Consider the following 16,521-nt stretch of genomic DNA (forward strand, 5'->3'; position numbering starts at 1 on the left):
TTCCTTCCTTCCTCTTCCTTCTTTCTCTTTCCCTCTTTCTCTTTCTTTTTCTCTTCTCTTTCTCTCTCTCACTCTCATTCTTTCTTTTCTTTTTTCCTTTCTTCCCCAGATAACTGGTTTTCTATCAGAATGAGATCTAATGCTCTGAAGTATTATTTCAGCAAAATGGGATCCCACCTATTCAATACACCTTTATAAAACCCTAGAACTGTAAAAGTTTTTTTTTTTTTAATTTAGTCAACTTTCTGTAGGCAATTACATAATGTGAGCAGGCATTATATGACTTGGTGCTTTACATTCGAAGAAAGTTCAAAAATTTTCCTCTTTTGGAGAGTTTTCCTTTTTTTCTCAAGAGATCTGGGTAATACTGATGTATTTAGTGTATGTAAATCCTAGAAAAGCACATATATAAAAATGTAAGTTTCCTTTTCTTTTAATCAAGACTCCTGTCTTTTTTTTTTCTTAGTGCTATTCATCAACAAAATGGCCAAGTCTGGCCTTAAGGGAATGTTATTCAAAGTTTTGGGAGATTTGAAAAGATATGTCCCCATTGAAACAGAGCCTTGTTTTTTCTTATAGGAGAGAATGATTTCCAGAACACATATGGAAGGCCTTAGCTTATCTTTAGCGCCTTATACACCCGTTTTGGACCAGAAAGGCCAGTGAGAGGGATTAGACCTCAGAGATAGGATGTCAGTCCCTATGAAGGATGGCCTAGAGAATTCGTTAATTTTTTTCTTTGGGTCACACATAAGAAACAATTTTCCAGCACTAATGAGTGTTATTAACAATGAGACAGGATAGCATTTTGTTTTCCCTATGGCTGTGCTTAAAAAATAGGAAAGCTGTCTTTTCTCTTGAATAATTGAATGAGGCTCTGGGGAGGAAAAGGTGGATTGGCAGATGTCTTAAAGGAAGCTTCTCTTTCTAGGTACTATTCTAAGGCTTAATACTTCAACTCCCTGTATTAACCTAGTTCAACTAAACAGTGATCTGAGTAATTTTATTTTTATTAAAGCTCAGATCAAAATGCCAGTCACATTGATTGAGAAAAAGCAAAGGAATCTTTGATGTGAGTGATTAAATTGATGAATTATTTTAGTCTCATTACCCTCACAGCATGAGTATCTGATCTGATAGGCCTCGTTGGAATTTTTTTGTTTGAGACAGAGTCTCCTTTTTTGTTTGAGACAGAGTCTTGCTCTGTTGCCCAGGCTGGGGTACAGTAGCATGATCTTGGCTCATTGCAAACTCTGTCTCCCTGTTTCAAGAGATTCTCATGCTTCAGCCTCCTGAGTAGCTGGGATTACACATGTGCACCACCATGCCTGGCTAATTATTTCATATCTTTAGTGGAGATGAAGTTTTGCCATGTCGGTCAGGCTGTTCTCAAACTCCTAGCCTCAAGTGATCTTCCCATCTCAGCCTCCCAAACTGCTGGGGTTACAGGCGCAAGCCACCGTGCCCGGCTAGAATTCCATAATAAAACCCTCTATGTCTATTTCTTTTTCCAAATATAATTTTCTTCCTTTCCAAACATCACCTTTTAAGAATCCAAGGATTCTTTTCAGGCACAGTGACTCATGTCTGTAATCCCACTGCTTTGCGAGGCCAAGGTAGGAAGTTCATTTGAGGCCCGGAGTTCATGACCAGGTGGGCAACATAATGAGACCTTGTCTCTACAAAATAAAAAATAAAAATAAAAGCCTGAGGAAATAATGGTGCCTCACTACCTTTCAAAGCTTTTGACCTTCATGTCAGAAAATAAATTATTTTTAGGAAAGGCATCTCAACCTTATTTACAAATGAACTCTCTATTTGTCAGGAGCAACCTCAGTAAGGATTATAGGACTTCCCAGTATGACATACAACATGAACAGTTGTTCTCCGAGCCTCCTGAAAGCAAAAGAATGAGGTTTCTTAACTCATTCTCCCTCAGCATCTTCTCCCACTCTCCTCCCTCCTTCTCAGCAGCTGTGTGCAGCAATGCGCTATGCAACTGGGTTACACTGGTGCCTGGTGGAACTTTTAATTCCTCCCTGTCAGCACGTTCCCTAGTCCACTTTCATAGTTCGGATAAGGACTGGATAAGCAGCTGAACCCCTGGGGACTTTTCCAAATGAAATTCAACCTCTAGACCTTTGAGGGTTTACCCAGTCTTCCTCACTACCCAAAGATGAGTTTGGAACGAATTTTCTCTTAATGGATTCTATTTGTGGGTAGAAGAGGTAATGACTCCCTTGCTCAGAGTCATGAGCATAACTTCAAATAAGGAAAAAGAACCACGCAGGAATGTGAGAATGGATGCGACCCTGAGGAAGGTGTGCTTGAGGAGGTGCTGGGAGGTTCTGATCGGCTGTTGAAGGGAGATACCGTATCTCACGTGACAGAAGTCGCCTCCTGACATCAGAGTTGTGTTTGAGTGGCAATTTTAAAAAATAATACAGCTGACAAGGAAATATGGAAGGCATTACTTTGCAATACAGTGAAATGAATATACAACATTCAAGAATAATTACCGGGTACTGATTAGCTGGGAGAAAGGCAATAAAACTTTAAAAATAGAATTTGTAGAAATAGCACCCTGTCAAGGTGGGACTATGCCTCCTGCTGGTTTGTTGCAAAGAATTCGTTTTTGGGAAAATCCTGTTGAATTGTATGACTTGTGAATCTGGCTCTAAAACTGTTAATGTTACAAGAATTGAAAGAGAACTATCTAAAAATACCAAGACATCTTTTAAAATTCCCTTTTTTAGCACAGCTACTTTTCATTAACATAAGTTATTCAATTCTTCTTCTTTTTTTTTTTTTTGAGACAAAGTCTTGCTCTGTCACCCAGGCTGGGGTGCTGTGTTGTGATCTCGGCTCACTGCAATCTCCACTTTCCAGGTTCCAGCGATTCACCTGTCTCAGCCTCCCAAGTAGCTGGGACTACAGACGTGTGCCACCACATCCAGCTAATTTTTGTATTTTTAGTAGAGACAGGGTTTCACTATGTTGGCCAGGCTGGTTTTGAACTCCCAACTTTGTGATCTACCAGCCTCAGTCTCCCAAAGTGCTGGGGTTACTGGCGTGAGCCACCGCGCTCGGCTAAATCATTCCATTTCTGTTTATTGAGGTTACTGTTTTCACAGCAGGTCCAGGGCTCTGGTGAAGTCTAGGAGGTGCCCAGGCCCCTTCAGTGTAGTCATGGTTCAGTTTCATGCCACATGTTTTATTTAATAAATGGTTAGGCTCCAGATACACATGTAAACATGGTGTATCTCCATGTATTGGTTTTGGTAATGCTGTAAACAAGGGGAGAATACATTAAAATTTGGTAATAATGCTCCTTTACACTCAGTCTATTCTTTTAAGATGAAATGTGTTTCCCATAACAGAAAAATGTAACCACCATCTTCTTCAGCGGGAGGGAACATAGCTTGTACAATCAGTGAGGTCATCAACAGCTGTAAGATTTATCTGACCCTGAGGAAGGCTATAGTCTAGTGAGGAATGAATACAACATGTGTAGATGGCAGGCGAACTTGTTGTGCATGGTGGCATAAGGGAAGTGCCAAATGTGTAATACTGATGAGTGGTACTCCAGGAAGAGCAAATGGTTAGTAGGGCAGATAGGTGGATAAGCAATGGGACTTGGACCGAGGCTTGAACAGAAGGCCGAGTATTAAGAGGAGTAGGGAAAATGATTCTGGTGGTGGGGTAGGTTTTATTTTTGTTTGCAATGATTAATCTCTGTCTTTTCCTATAAGAAGGTTATATGCTCTTACTAGTTACAATGTAATTTGTAATGCTTAGTTATAGCAGAAGAGTATTTAATTGGCTCATTCATGTTGAGCTTGCCTATGTGACTTGATCTGACCAATGAAATATGAGTGAATCCTGATATATGTCATATCAGAGTGGAAGCTTTAAATGTGCCTGCATGTTTTGCTTCTGCCCTCTCCATGACTATAGTATGTCCCAGCTAGCGGCAGGCTCTGGAATGTGGGTTTCAGAATACAGCAGTGCATAGCACAGAGTTGGAACCTGGAACAGGGCTCAAGCCCACTAAAAAGATACACATAACTTGAATAAGAAATAAACATGTGTTGTTGTTTCCATTGAGATTTTCAGGGCCGTGACTGCAGCATGGCTGACTCATACAGGAGGGGAACACAACCTGAGCAAATGTGTGGGGACACAAAACTACATGTCTGAGAGACAGTAAAACAAGTATCTAATTTGGCTCAGGCTAGGGCTTTGTGTAGGAGACGAATATAAAAAAGAGGTTGTGCCTATTATGAAAGCCTTGAATAGCTGATTAAGAACATTGACCTTAATCTATAGGCAGTGGGAAAACACTGTGGATTTTTTAGCACACAGATAAAGGAACAAAGGGAGAATTGAAGAATATCTGTTCAATACCAGTGTTAGGATAAAGTTGAAGGTGTGAAAGAAACCAGTTAGGAGCCGTGTGTTCTTTTTTTTTTTTTTTTGAGATGGAGTTTCTCTCTTGTTTCCCAGGCTGCTGGTGTGATCTCAGCTCACTGCAACCTCTGCCTCCCAGGTTCAAGCGATTCTCCTGCTTCAGCCTCCTTAGTAGCTGAGATTACAGGCATGTGCCACCACGCCTGGATAATTTTGTGTTTTTAGTAAAGACAGGGTTTATCCATGTTGATCAGGCTGGTCTCGAACACTTGATCTCAGGTGATCCACCCATCTTGGCCTTCCGAAGTGCTGGGATTACAGGCGTGAGCCACTGCACTTGGCCAGGAGCAGTGTGCAGGAGCAGAGTCTTTTAAGCATGTGCTTTAAATGTTTCCAATCAAGTGATTATTTTGTCAGAAGAGACTAGATTTTGATATGTATCATATATAAACATACAATGGAAAAAATCTAATGGGCAAAATAACTTTAAAGTAAAAAATTCGATATGACCATGGTAACATAAATGTTTCCCTAGGACAGGGGAACAGAATAAATGGGCCATGATTTTCTGACACCTTCCCAAGTGGGCTTTTCATATAACATCATGAACCACCTGAGGCCAGAGCCTTCAAGGCTGTTATAATTCAGGTGTGTTTATCTCTTTGAACACATATTCCAACTTACATGCACTCTTTCCCTTTGGTATGAAGATCTATTGCTAGTGTTAATCTCATTGTGGCATAAATCCTGTGAAATCATATAGGGGAAGAGAAGTATTTAAAGCCCAGCAAATTTGTAGACTTGTGGTTAGTCTGTAATTGTTGAATGCAGCATCTGTAAAACTTCATCATGAGAGACCTTTGCCACACACATGAACAGGGATGGAAATTGACATGAAGGGAGGCTATCTGGTATTCCATAATAATATGATGTTTACCTGCTTTCTACTTTGTTTAATACTTTACCTGCTTTGGGTTCAACCCTGAATGTCTTTCATCTAAGCAGGACAATTACTTTACATGGATTCTAAGAACTGTCTTGCATTTTCTAGATAATGTATTATTAGACTGTCTTGCATTTTTCTACATAATGTGTCATCTTGATACTGTATCATTTCTAGATAATGTATCATTAGTTCACTGAGGGCAGAGAATAGAGGCTCATGCCAACAATACCATGTAGATACAGCCAAGGTCATCTCAATGTTACAGCCTTCACCTGTGTTGAGATATGAATCTATTCCAGTTCTAATTCCTTAATAGAGTTGTCTTTATTTCAGTGAAACTTCTTCTTCTTTTTTTTTTTTTAAGATGTACTCTGGTTCTGTTGCCAAGCTGGAGTACAGTGGCATGATCTCGGCTTACTACAACTTCCACCTCCCCGGTTCAAGTGATTCTCCTGCCTCAGCGTCCTGAGTAGCTGGGACTATAGGCACGCCCCACCACCTCTAGCTAATTTTTATATTTTTAGTAGAGACGGGGTTTCAACACATTGGCCAGGATAGTCTCGGCCTCTTGACCTTGTGATCCACCTGCCTCGGCCTCCCAAAGTGCTGGGATTACCATCCTGAACACAGTGCCTGCCTCCAGGCTCATGAAGCCCAGCATGTTACTGCTGTTCTGAATGTCTCTGCTTTGTAAGCGACATGTTTAATGAATTGGGAGTATCTGTGCACATTGAATTCACTTAAAAAGGAAAAAATACCTTTTAACAGCTATAGCTACAGAAATTCAATTTAGTTTATTTAGGAGGAAATGAGAGACTTGAATTGTAGGTGTGAAATCTTACAATCTTTCAGCATGATTTGGTTTAGGGGATGGTTGGAACTTCACAGAATTGCCTCAGCCAAAATAATTTTTGTGAGCACATTCCCAAGCTCACGATCATGTTTTGATAAGGAAAATCCCTTTCTCCACAAGTTCTCAGGTCCCATTCATTGGCCCTTGCCCTCAATTCTGGAACCTATGTTAGGCTGTTATGTGGCTCAGTTCTTGGTGATATGTTTTCAATTTGAGTCAACTTGATGAGAGAAAAATTACTAAAAAGTGGGAATGAGCTGTGAGGTGAACAGGGTTTTCCTATCAAAGTGGAGGTATTTTTAAAAGCATTTATTATTTCAAACTCAAACATTTATAGAAAGCCATGAGTGTGAAGTGTATGATTACCAGTTGTGGCTTGCCGCATTGAAAATTTCAAGTTCATAGGAAATATTTACTGTGGCTCTGGCTTGCAAGCAGTTTGTTCCAGAGAACAATTTGGTCCAGAAGGCATGTCAGCTAAAAAATAGTTTACTAATATAATAGTAACAGGCAATTAGGATTCATAAACGTTGCCATGTCTGAGACATGATTTAGGGTCTTAGGTGGAAAGAGTTCTGTTATTAAGCGAGCAGAATTTAAATGCTGTATCTGTCTAGGTCTCATGCATGTCAGAAGTGAGAAAGCTACTCCTTCATTTTCCATTTTTATGAGCTCTGATGTAACAGTTGTTTTTTTTCTGTGTTGAAAATGATGAATATAGTTCTTGGCACAATTGTTCCACAGTAAGAAGTATTTAACTTAAACAAGTGAAAAACATCTGCCTTTGACCATGGATTAAAGAGATGTTATATGATGAAGTTTACTTCCTAAGGAAAGGTTAGCTTTGTGTGTCACTTTCTGAAAATTTGTTTGGGACATATAAAATTCTTTTGTATAAATTCTAGAGGTCTGAGGAAAATGTACTTAATCACATTAGGTGAGAATATTTCTTTCTTTTTTTTTTCCCATTTATTTATTTTATTGCATTTTAGGTTTTGGGGTACATGTGAAGAACATGCAAAATTGTTGCATAGGTACACAACTGACTTGCTGCCTTCCTCCCCATCACCTACATCTGGCATTTCTCCCCTTGCTATCTCTCCCCAGATCCCCACCCCCCACTGTCCCTCCCCTATTTCCCCCCAACTGACCCCAGTGCTCCCCTCCCTGTGTCTATGTGTTCTCATTGTTCAACACCCACCTATGAGTGAGAACATGCGGTGTTTGATCTTCTGCTCTTCTGTCAGTTTGCTGAGAATGATGGTTTCCAGGTTCATCCATGTCCCTACAAAGGACCCAAACATATCGTTTTTGATGGCTGCATAATATTCCATAGTGTATATGTGCCACATTTTCCCTATCCAGTCTATCATCAATGGGCATTTGGGTTGGTTCCAGGTCTTTGCTGTTGTAAACAGTGCTGCAATGAACATTCGTGTGCACGTGTCCTTATAGTAGAACGATTTGTATTCCTTTGGATATATACCCAGTAATGGGATTGCTGGGTCAAATGGAATTTCTATTTCTAGGTCCTTGAGGAATCGCCACACTGTCTTCCACAATGGTTGAACTAATTTACACTCCCACCAACAGTGCAAAAGTGTTCCTATTTCTCCACATCCTCTCCAGCATCTGTCGTCTCCAGATTTTTTAATGATCGCCATTCTAACTGGCGTGAGATGGTATCTCAATGTTGTTTTGATTTGCATTTCTCTGATGACCAGTGATGATGAGCATTTTTTCATATGTTTGTTGGCCTCATGTATGTCTTCTTTTGTAAAGCGTCTGTTCATATACTTTGCCCACTTTTGAATGGGCTTGTTAGTTTTTTTCTTGTAAATCTGTTTTAGTTCTTTGTAAATTCTGGATATCAGCCTTTTGTCAGATGGGTAAACTGCAAAAATTTTTTCCCATTCTGTTGGTTGCCGATTCACTCTAATGACTGTTTCTTTTGCTGTGCAGAAGCTGTGAAGTTTGATTAGGTCCTATTTGTCTATTTTGGCTTTTGTTGTCAATGCTTTTGGTGTTTTGGTCATGAAGTCCTTGCCTACACCTATGTCCTGAGTGGTTTTGCCTAGATTTTCTTCTAGGGTTTTTATGGTGTTAGGTCTTATGTTTAAGTCTTTAATCCATCTGGAGTTAATTTTAGTGCAAGGTGTCAGGAAGGGGTCCAGTTTCTGCTTTCTGCACGTGGCAAGCCAGCTTTCCCAACACCATTTATTGAACAGGGAATCCTTTCCCCATTGCTTGTTTTTGTCTGGTTTGTCAAAGATCAGATGGTTGTAGATATGTTGTGTTGCCTCTGAGACCTCTGTTCTGTTCCATTGGTCTATATCTCTGTTTTGGTACCAGTACCATGCTGTTTTGATTACTGTAGCCCTGTAGTATAGTTTGAAGTCTGGTAGTGTGATGCCTCCTGCTTTGTTCTTTTTAATTAGAATTGACTTGGCTATGCGGGCTCTCTTTTGGTTCCATATGAAGTTTAAGGTGGTTTTTTCCAGTTCTGCAAAGAAGGTCATTGGTAGCTTGATGGGGACAGCATTGAATCTATAAATTACTTTGGGCAGTATGGCCATTTTCACAATATTGATTCTTCCTAACCATGAACATGGAATGTTTCTCCATCTGTTCGTGTCCTCTCATTTCGTTGAGCAGTGTCTTGTAGTTCTCCTTGAAGAGGTCCTTTACTTACCTTGTTAGTTGTATTCCTAGGTATTTTATTCTTTTTGTGGCAATTGTGAATGGAAGTTTGTTCTTGATTTGGCTCTCTTTAAGTCTGTTGTTAGTGTATAGGAATGCATGTGATTTTTGCACATTGATTTTGTATCCTGAGACTTTGCTGAACTTGCTTATCAGTTTCAGGAGATTTGGGGCTGAGACGATGGGGTCTTCTAGATATACAATCATGTCATCTGCAAATAGAGACAATCTGACTTCCTTCTTTCCTATTTGAATGCCCTTTATTTCTTTTTCTTGCCTGATTGCTCTGGCTAGAACTTCTAATACTATATTGAATAGCAGTGGTGAGAGAGGGCATCCTTGTCTGGTGCCACATTTCAAGGGGAATGCTTCCAGTTTTTGCCCATTCAGTATGATATTGGCTGTGGGTTTGTCATAAATAGATTTTATTATTTTGAGATACGTTCCATTGATACCTAGCTTACTGAGTGTTTTTAGCATAAAGGGCTGTTGAATTTTGTCAAAGGCCTTCTCTGCATCAATTGAGATAATCATGTGGTTTTTGTCTTTGGTTCTGTTTATGTGGTGAATTACGTTTATAGACTCGTGTATGTTGAACCAGCCATGCATCCCCAGGATGAAGCCTACTTGATCATAGTGGATAAGCTTTTTGATCTGCTGTTGCAATCGGCTTGTCAGTATTCTATTGAAGATTTTTGCATCTATGTTCATCATGGATATTGGCCTGAAGTTTTCTTTTCTTGTTGAGTCTCTGCCGGGTTTTGGAATCAGGATGATGTTGGTCTCATAAAATGATTTGGGAAGAATTCCCTCTTTTTGTATTGTTCAGAATAGTTTCAGAAGGAATGGTACCAGCTCCTCTTTGTATGTCTGGTAGAATTCGGCTGTGAACCCGTCTGGACCTGGGTTTTTTTTGGGTGGTAAGCTCTTAATTGCTGCCTCTACTTCAGACCTTGTTATGGGCCTGTTCAGGGTTTAAACTTCTTCCTGGTTTAGGCTTGGGAGGAGGCAAGAGTCCAGGAATTTATTCATTTCTTCCAGGTTTATTAGTTTATGTGCATAGAGTTGTTTGTAATAATCTCTGATGATGGTTTGAATTTCTGTGGAATCTGTGGTGATATCCCCTTTATCATTTTTTATTGCATCAATTTGTTTATTCTCTCTTTTCTTTTTTATTAATCTGGCTAGTGGTCTGTCTATTTTGTTGATCTTTTCAAAAAACCAGCTCCTGGATTTATTGATTTTTTGAAGGGCTTTTTGTGTCTCTATCTCCTCAGTTCTGCTCTGATCTTAGCTATTTCCTGTCTTCTGCTAGACTTTGAGGTTTTTTGATCTTGCTCCTCTAGCTCTTTCAATTTTGATAATAGGGTGTCAATTTTTGATCTCTCCTTGCTTCTCATGTGGGCACTTATTGCTATATATTTTCCTCTAGAGACTGCTTTAAATGTGTCTCAGAGATTCTGGTATGTTGTGTCTTCATTCTCATTGGTTTTGAAGAACATCTTTATTTCTGTCTTCATTTCATTGTTTATCCTGTCAACATTCAAGAGCAAGTTGTTCAGTTTCCATGAAGCTGTGCGGTTCTGGGTTAGTTTTTGAATTCTGAGTTCTAACTCGATTGCACTGTGGTCTGAGAGACTGTTTGTTACGATTTCCGTTCTTTTGCATTTGCTGAGGAATGATTTATTCCCAATTATGTGGTCAATTTTAGAGTAGGTGTGATGTGGTGCAGAGAAGTATTTATATTCTGTGTATTTGGTGTGGAGAGTTCTGTAAATGTCTATTAGGTTTGCTTGGTCCAGGTCTGAGTTCAAGTCCTGGATATCCTTGTTAATTTTCTGTCTGGTTAATCTGTCTAATATTGATAATGGGGTGTTAAAGTCTCCCACTATTATTGTTTGGGAGTCTAAGTCTCTTTGTAAGTCATTAAGAACTTGCCTTATGTATCTGGGTGCTCCTGTATTGTGTGCGTATATATTTACGATCATTAGCTCTTCTTGTTGCGTTGATCCTTATACCATTATGTAATGTCCCTCTTTGTCTCTTATGATCTTTGATGCTTTAAAGTCTAATTTATCAGAGATGAGAATTGCAACTCCTGCTTTTTTTTGCTCTCCATTTGCTTGGTAAATCTTCCTCCATCCCTTTATTTTGAGCCTTTGTGTATCCTTGCATGTGAGATGGGTTTCCTGGATACAGCACACCAATGGATTTTGTCTTTTTATCCAATTTGCCAGTCTGTGTCTTTTGATTGGGGCATTTAGTCCATTTACATTTAGCGTTAATATTGTTATGTGCGAGTTTGATACTGCCATTTTGATGCTAGCTGGGTGTTTTGCCCTTTAGTTGAGCTGGTACTTGTTGTTCGTTTATATGTGTAGAGCCTGTTTCAGGAGCTCTCGTAGAGCTGGCCTGGTGGTGACAAAATCTCTGAGTACTTGCATGTTCCCAAAGGATTTTGTTTTTCCTTCACTTATGAAGCTTAGTTTGGCTGGATAGGAGATTCTGGGTTGAAAGTTCTTTTCTTTAAGGATGTTGAATTTTGACCCCCACTCTCTTCTGGCTTGTAGCGTTTCTGCTGAGAGATCTGCTGTGAGTCTGATGGGCTTCCTTTTGTGGGTAACCCGACCTTTCTCTCTGGCTGCCCTTAGTATTTTCTCCTTCATTTCAACCCTGGTGAATCTGACGATTATGTGGCTTGGGGTTGCTCTTTTTGACTAATATCTTTGTGGTGTTCTTTGTATTTCCTGGACTTGAATGTTTGCCTGCCTTGCTAGGTTGGAGAAGTTTTCCTGGATAATATCCTGAGGAGTATTTTCCGCTTGGATTCATTCTCTTCATTGCATTCAGGTATGCCTATCAAACGTAGATTAGGTCTTTTCACATAGTCCCACATTTCTTGGAGATTTTGTTCATTCCTTTTTACCCTTTTTTCTCTTGTCTTGCCATCCCATTTTATTTCATTGAGTTGATCTTGACCTCTGATATCCTTTATTCTGCTTGGTCTATTTGGCTGTTGATACTTGTGCATGCTTCGCAAAGTTCTCGTGTTGCGTTTTTCAGCTCCATCAATTCACTTATATTCCTTTCTATTTTGTCCATTCTCGTTAGCATTTCGTCAAATCTTTTTTCAAGGTTCTTAGTTTCTTTGCATTTGGTTAGAACATGTTCTTTAAGTTCACAGAAATTTCTTACTACCCACCTTCTGAAGTCTGATTCTGTCATTTCATCACACTCGTTCTCCCTCCAACCTTGTTCCCTTGCGGGTGAGGAGCTGTGATCCCTTGTAGGAGGAGAGGTGTTCTGGTTTCGGGTGTTTTCATCCTTTTTGCGCTGGTTTCTTCCCATCTTTAAGGATTTATCCACCTGTCGACTTTGTAGTTGCTGGCTTTCAGATTGGGTCTCAAATCTTTCAGATTGACGTTCTGTTTGTTGATGATGAGGTTATTTCTGTTTCTTGGTTTTCCTTCTGACAGTCTGGCCCCTCTGTTGTAGGTCTGCTGAGGTTCACTCCAGGCCCTGCTTGCCTGGGGTTCACCTGCAGCAGCTGCTGAACAGTAAGGGTTGTTACCAGTTTTCTTCTTCTGCTATCTTTGTCCCAGAAGGATACCCTCCTAGTGTCAATCTGATCTCTCCTTTATGAGGTGGCTCTTTGGATATATAGGGGTCAGGGAGCTGCTTGAGGAGACGGTCTCTTCTTTATAGGAGCTCAAATGGTGAGCTGTGAGCTCTGCTGTTCATTCAGAGCTGCTGGGCAGGTACGTTTAGGTCTGCTGCAGCACAACTCATAAACTGCTTTTTGTTCCCAGGTGGTCTGTCCCAGGGATTTAGGCTTTATTTATGAGTTTCCGTTATGCTGCTGCCTTCTTTTTTTTTTCCTTCAGACCTGCCCTGCCCAGCAAGGAGGCAGCCTAGTCACTGTCGGCCTGTAGAGGCTTTGCTGAGCTGCTGTGGGCTCCGCCCAGCTGCCGAGTGAACTTCCTTGCAGTCCTGTTTATATGGGTATACTTAGAACTGCTTTGATGATGGTGGCCCGCCTCTGTTGAGGTGGAGTCTCTCTGCTGTGGCGGGTTGCCTTGGCAACGGCTGGCTGCCTCAGCAATGGCAGGTTGCCTTGGGAACGGCGGGCTGCCTCAGCATTGGTCGACTACCTCTGTCCTGGCGGGCCGCCTCGGTAATGGTGGACTCCCCTCCCCCACAAAGCTGGACTGTCCCAGGTTCAGCTGCGCTTGCTATGAAACTCTCAATCCAGAGTTTCTGGTTGCTGTTCTTTTGTGGGGGTGGGACCAGCCGAGCCTGATCACCTGGCTCCCTGCCTCAGAGCCTTTTTTAAGGTGGGGTTCCAGTCACCTGTTGAAGAGGCGCCGGGGTCTGTTTGTTTTCCCCTGCGGCCACTCTCTGCACTGGCTTAAACAGCGGCACTGAGGTTTGTGGCGCTTTTCTTTTTTTTACCCTGGAATCTACTGTCCTGGTTCCCTGCTCAGTCCCCTTTTTAAACAGAGGAATGGGCGACTTCCCGTGGCTCCAATCGCCAGCCAAAAGGGCACCCGGCCCGGTGTATTTTGTACGGAGAACCGCTGCTCCGGGGCGCCGACAAAGCAGCCGCGCGGGGCACAGCCCTGCTGGCTGAAACAGCCGGGCTGGTGACCCGTGGAGCTCTTCCGCCTGGGAATTTCCTAGTCTGTGGGCAATAAAAATGCGGCCTCCACTCAACCTCTGCGCTTTCACTGGGAGCTGCAACCCTGAGCTGTTCCTAAATGGCCATCTTGGATCAAGAGCGAGAATATTTCTTTTGGTGTGAATTGAGGAGTTTTCAAGGTTCTGATGGTTTTTTCTCACTTATTTGCTCTGGGGCTCATATCACTACAATGCATTTGTGTACCATTGAATAAAAAGCAGGCTGCAACAGTATTTATTATATATGATCCCATATACACACAAAATCTTGTGTGTGTCCGCATGTTCTCACTCATAGGTGGGTGTTGAACAATGAGAACACATGGACACAGGGAGGGGAGCACTACACACTGGGGTCAGTAGGGGGGAAATAGTGGAGGGATGGTGGGGGGTTGGGGAGCTGGGGAGAGATAGCAAGGGAGAAATGCCAGATGTAGGTGATGGGGAGGAAGGCAGCGAATCACACTGCCACGTGTGTACCTATGCAACAATCTTGCATGTTCTTCACATGTACCCCAAAACCTAAAATGCAATAAAATAAAGAAATGGGAAAAATAAATAAATAAATAAATAAATAAAAATCTTGTGTGTGTGTGTGTGTGTGTGTGCGCACATGTGTATAAAAAGAGCTACATGTTTAGAGTTGTTAATGGTTAATTCTGGGTGGTGGGTTTTAAGTGATTATTATTTTCTTTGTATAAGTTTTTTTTAAACAGTGCACGATTCTCTTTTGTTGTTTTGAAAGGCATAATAGACTTGAAAAAGGACATATATAGAGTTTAAATATAATAAAATAGTGAATACCCATTGTTAGCTGAAAAAAGTAATATATTACTCCGTTGTAGAAGGCAAGCTATCCTTCTGCCTCTGCCTCTGTCATAGAGGTAGCTGCTTGCTTAACTTTTGTGCCAATCATATCTTTGCTTTCTTATATAGTTTAGCCAGCTGTGAATGTAACCATAAACCATAAATCATTTTATTTTGATTGTTTTTGAACTTTAAATAAATGAAATCATACTGGATATATTCTTTGACATTTCCTTTTTTTTTCTTGCTTCTTATGTTTTGGAGATTCATCCATGATGACATGTGTATCTAATTTTTTTCTTTGAATGTAAAAAGATTTCAGTCACACACTTACAAATCAATCAAGTTACAGTCATTTTGAAAAGGAAAACCTCATATGTACATTTAAAAATATGTGCCGAAACAGTGCTGAAATAATCATGTTTTTGTGAATGAAAAATATTTTAATCCTTTCTTATGTATCCACATATGCATGGTGTAACAGCTGCCTTCAGGATATTATTTTTAGGGTTCTCTGGCTGCACCCATAACAGAGAAATACCTCCCTTTTCTGCCCTTGCCATTCAGCAACTGTGTCTGAAATTCAACCATTAGCTATTTTTTTCCTGAGGATTTTAGGAACTTTCTTCCAAAAGAAAAACTGTGTCATGCGGCGATTCCACATAAACTAGTTTACCAGTGATCAGCTTTAGTACTTTGAAAGCGAAAGAGCACGTTGCGGGTAGCAGAGGAAGGGGACAGCTTTAGACCTTGAGATGTTTGGAAAACAACCTTCACTGTGGCACTCAAATGGGGACTCAGAATAAGCAAGGTATGGAATCAGTCTTAGTGTTCATCCGCATACACAGTGAAATGCTATTCAGCCATAACCTGTTGCTGACATTTGCAGCAACATGGATGAATGTGGAGGCCCTTAAATTAGGTGAAATAAGTCAGGCTCAGAAAGACAAATACTGCATGATCCTACTGATAGGTAGAATCCAAAAAAAAGCTGAACCCATAGAGGCAGAGAGTTGAAATGGTGGCCAGGGCCCTGTGAGGGTGGGGAAAACAGTGTCATTGGTCAAAAGAGAAAACATTTCAGTTAGTCAGAAAGAATGAATTCAAGAGGTCTATTTACCAGGTAGTGGCCACAGGTAATAACAATGTATTGCGTATTTGAAAATTGCCAGGAGTTTTTAAGTGTTCTCACCATGGATAAATATGTGAATAACATGTATATTAATTCACTTGACTTAGCCATTTCACAATATATACATATTTAAAAACATCGAATTGTACACCATAAATATATAGAATATTCATTTGTATATTAAAAAGTTTGGGCATCTTAAAGGAATCAAAGATGCAGGCAGAAGGGAACATCCAGGTGTATGTGATGCAGAGAAAGGAGTCAGGAAGGCAGCACCTTAGCCACTTTATGACTGTGCCCATATGCAATGCTAAGCACTTCTTGAGAACCTAGTGTATCAGGCTCTGTGCTAGGCATTCACAATTGAAAATATAAGAAGTAAAGCCAGTCCCTTCTTTTAAAAAACTCTTGGCCTAGTGGAAGAATAAGATATACCAGCAATCTTTGCTCCGGGTCCCAGATAATTACTGAGTGAGCATGAAAGAAGGATGGACTGGTAGCAGGGGAGGCTTCAATGAGGAGCGACACTTGAAGGATGTGTCTGGTGGGCATGGAAGGGGAGGTTGTTCCCATCAGAGGCAAGGCCATTTACAGAAGCACAGGGTGATGAGATCACAGAGTCCAGCGAGTTGCTGACATGTGTCACTGGCGTGCTGGGGCCATCCTGCACCACCAAAGCTATGGCTCTGCAGCCTGACCTTGTCACCCACCCATGTGAAAGCATGCCATACCTCTCCTGCTCAGCACATATTATTACACTTGGCCTCAGTCCCATCTCTCCTACTGTGCTTCTCAAATGAGTTTCCTTAAATGACTCTCTGCATCACAACTTTCTTAGTTATAAAAATAGAGAATGACATCAGAGAGCCTAAACTCAGCTTTCTGCTTTTTCCACAGAGATCCTGGAAAATGGGCGTGTTTCTTCTCAGAATGAGATTTTTCTCCATGACTTCAGTTGAATTACAGAGTTGTAGAAACATCCAGGTTCTTGTTGTT

The sequence above is a fragment of the Sapajus apella genome, unplaced genomic scaffold, assembly GCF_009761245.1.
Source record: "Sapajus apella isolate SASKATOON/1434 unplaced genomic scaffold, GSC_monkey_1.0 scaffold39, whole genome shotgun sequence".
Taxonomy (NCBI): Eukaryota; Metazoa; Chordata; class Mammalia; order Primates; family Cebidae; genus Sapajus; species Sapajus apella.